This window comes from Elephantulus edwardii, unplaced genomic scaffold (assembly GCF_000299155.1).
Source record: "Elephantulus edwardii isolate Elephantulus edwardi_28Jun2011 unplaced genomic scaffold, EleEdw1.0 scaffold00178, whole genome shotgun sequence".
In the NCBI taxonomy this organism is placed as follows: domain Eukaryota; kingdom Metazoa; phylum Chordata; class Mammalia; order Macroscelidea; family Macroscelididae; genus Elephantulus; species Elephantulus edwardii.
This window is the reverse complement of record NW_006399928.1, coordinates 2,861,628-2,865,589: the sequence shown is the minus strand read 5'-3', so window position 1 is coordinate 2,865,589 and position 3,962 is coordinate 2,861,628. Positions and strand designations below refer to the sequence as shown.

Genomic DNA, 3,962 nt, shown 5'->3' with positions numbered 1-3,962 from the left:
TTTTAAAAAGAACTTGGATTTCCATTCACTCATTGTTGCACATTTTCCTCCCTGCCCCCTCCCCCTCAGGTTTGTTTTTACTTTAGGAAAAAAGTTCTTTCATTGTTATACAGTCCCCCACCCCCCACAGACCAGCTTACCATGCAGCTCTTACTCTGGACTTTTGTCGCACCAATAATACCTAATCATATATTCCTTTTATACAGTTCTCTCTCTTGTACGTTTCAATGCTGTGTACATTATTTAGCCCCTCTTTTCTTAGTTTCCACACAACCCCCCCATCAGTCCTGTTTTATAACAGTGGTATTATACAGTATTTGTCTTTTTGTGACTGAGATATTTCACTCAGCATAAAGTCCTCCATGGTCATCCATTTTGTATAGTATTTCATGAGTTCTTTGTTTTTCAGTGCTGCATAATATTCCATTTTGTGAATATACCAGAGCTTCTCTATCCATTCGTTTGTTGATGAACACTTGAGTTGTTTCCAACTCTTGGCTATTGTGAACATAAATACTTTTAAAATTGTGATTTTAATGAACGCTTACAGAAAAATTGGATTTTCATTCGTTCATTCATTGTTGCACATTTTCCTCCCTACCACTATAGTTCACTTTAAAAAAAATTCATTCACTATTGCATAATTTCTTCCCTTCCCCCAATTTTTACTTTCTTAATGTTGATAAGTAACCCATGTTGCAGAATGTAGTCTTTTATATTTTTCGATAAGTGCTTCAAGCCTTCTTCACTTTCTGCAAACAAGGTTGTGTCATCAGCATTATTCAGATTGTTGATGAATCTTCCTCCAAATTTGATTCTGCATTCTTCTTCAAAGAGTCCAGTTTCTTGAATTATTTGTCTAGCATATAGATTGAATAGGTATGGAGAAAGCATACATCTCTGACACACTCCTTTCTGATTTTTGAGCCATGCAATGTTTCCTTGCTTTGTTTGGACAACAGCTTCTTGGTCTAGATATAGGTTTCATGTGAGCACAATTAAGTGTTCTGGGATTCCCATTCTTCTCAATGTTAGCAGTATTTTTTTTTAATGATACACATAGGCAAATGACACTAGAAGGAAACATGAAATAAGGACAGCAAGAGAACACAGAACCATAACAGTGCTGCTCGACCATCTTGAATACTTATCCATATAATCTGGGAGTCCAGGATGCTAACAGCACCAATAATCACAACAGTAGAAAAGGTGCAATTTCTGTCTTCTCCCCTCATGCCCAATCCCCCCCCCCCGCCCCAGATCAGAGGAGTGACTTTCCTCATCACCACTAAACATCAGGTGACAGGCAGTGTTTATGCTCCTTTCACCTAGCTCTACCTCAGGTCACATCCACACTTTCTTATATCTAAACCCAAAAGCTGTCAGAGAATTCTGAGAACCTTTGTGTTGGTCCACATTTGGCCTGGAACCAGCCTCCAGATTAGTAGGGCACCTCCTCTGCCTAGAACCTTTCTCTCTTACTGGCGACCCTTACCTCACCCATTCCATGACCACATTTGGCCACACTTGAACATTTCAGATCAGCAGTGACTGACTGAGTACAATTCCTACACCTAAACCCTCTCTATTCAGGCAGACTACCCTAGTTTCCTCTGAGCCCAGCTACGCTGTCCCAGGCCAGACAGCTTGTTTTCTATTACCTATAGCATGCATGTTTGTTTTATGATATTTATATGCTTGTTTATTTTGCAGTGTGCTCATATAGATATAGGCTTTGTCTATCACAGTACAGTTTGCTGTACTGTGATGACTTGTGTGTTGCTGTGATGCTGAAAGTTATGCTACTAGAATTTCTAATACTAGCAAGGTCAAGCACAGTGAAAAGATTCCAATGAAACTTCCAGGCTAAGATAGACTTAGAAGTAGGACTGAGCTGCCACTCTTGAAATAACATGTCTTTGAAAACTCTATCAACAATAGAGTGATTAGGCATTATATGTATGACTATAATTTTGAACAAGGGGTGCTTTGCAGAGTGGGCAGGGGGGAGGAAAAGGGGGAGAAGAAAATGTGCAACAATCAAAAAAAGCACTTTAAGTCTTTCTCACTTTCAGCAAGCAAGGTTGTATCATCTCCATAAAAAAGGTTATTGATGAGTCTTTCTCTGATCCTGATACCACATTCTTCTTCATAGAGTACAGCTTCTCAAATAATTTGCTCATCATACAGATTAAATAAGTATGGAGAAAGGATACAACCCTGATGCACCCCTTTCTTAATTTTAAACCATATAGAAGTTCTCAGTGTCTTCATCTCTGGCTTTAATGGTTGAAGCTGTCCTTCTCTAGCAGAGTAGCTGGTAGATTCAAACCTTGTGCCTTTGGGATTGCAGCACAGATCCTTACCACTAGGCTATCAGAGCTCCCTATTTGGTTAATAGTTGAATTAACAGGTCTTCCTTATATGTGTACGGAGAATATCCTATCATCCATAGCATTGTATTTCAGGATAGATCTTGAAATATTCTTTTTGATGATGATTGTCACATTCCTCAGTTCATAATTCTCAGCATAATAGATCATAAAATTGTCTGATTAAAAGTGCCAAATACCAGTCCCTATCAGTTAACTAATGCTTAGGATGTGAATTTTTATGCATTCCATTTCATTTTTTTAAACTGCTAATTTTCTCAGACTCATACTTTATATATTTTATGTTCCAATTACTAATAGATGACTTTAGCTGTTTATCTTAACTGTTTTGAGTGTCTTCCATCCTAAAGAGTTCATTGTCTATCACTACTTATTTAACAGGGTTCCTCCATTGGTTTTTGGTGGGATTTTTTTTTTAGACTATTTGAAATTTTTAAAACCTATTTCTGACCTGTAGCAGTATTTTATTTTACATATTTATTATTTAGAAATGGGTTTAAGTGTGTCAGAGATAGTGAGGATGGCACAGGATCAGATAGGGTTCAGTTCTGTTGTTCATAGAGTTGCTGAGTGTCAACTCAACTCGACGACACCTAATAACTTTTATAGTCTGAAACTGATTGAACACTCAATCAAGATGCATTAAAATAATTGGTGACTGGAATGTAAAAGATACTAAGAAGAACTGGGAGCTGGAAATATGACCTTGATGATGGAAATATGACTAGAGATAGAACTATAGAAATTTTTTTACAATAAATGATTTATTAGTTGCAAATATATATATATTTTTTAAATCAAACATAAATGGAGGTTGTACATACGAACCTCACATGATGAACTACAAAGGAATCAGGTTGACTAAATCTGTGGAAAGAGTCATTAGAACTCTCTGCCTTCAGCTGCCCCAGCAACAAAAGCTGACACCATATCTGCCCACCTGCAATGAATGTTCATGGGTAACTGCTCCAGTTTTCTGATCAAGAGGAACAAGCAGATCTACAGTGCTGAGCACAATACCCTCAAAGCCCACAGCTCTTTCTGCTACAATTGGCTGATCCACCACAAGACTGTGTGCATGGAACCAGCTGATGATGGTAAGAGGGTTGAAGAAGCAGAGGTCAAGCCAGAAGAAGCAGGCCACCTCCTATGTACAGGCTACATTAACAAGATACCTGGGCCATCCCCAGCACATGATCTGCAAGAACAAGTACCAATCAATCTGTGCATGGCCTCCATTCACAGGGCTAGTGTCATCCTGCACAATGAGAAGCCTATGATAGTGAAGAGGGAGTGAACTAGCCCCAAATAGAGTTCCTGAAAGACCACTCACCTCTAGGCGAAAACCAAAAAAGAGTCATCAGAGAAGCTCAATATCAGCAGTTAAAACAAGGCCAGGGGCTAAATGTGGAACAGAGCATTAATTACTCATGTGCAAATTCAAATTGAAGATGAAAAAAACGGAAAAAAGTTCACAAGAACCAAAATGCAACCTTGAGTCCATCCCAATTCAATTTATAAACCATGTCAAGAATAAACTTGATGCATTGAACACTAATGATAAAAGAC

At 38.3% G+C, this 3,962-nt stretch overlaps 1 pseudogene; it reads left to right on the top strand.

The window, feature by feature from the left end:
• The window catches only part of LOC102868583, an 8,155-nt pseudogene extending 4,465 nt beyond the window's left edge, over window positions 1-3,690 (top strand).
• The last annotated feature ends 272 nt before the right edge of the window (window positions 3,691-3,962 follow it).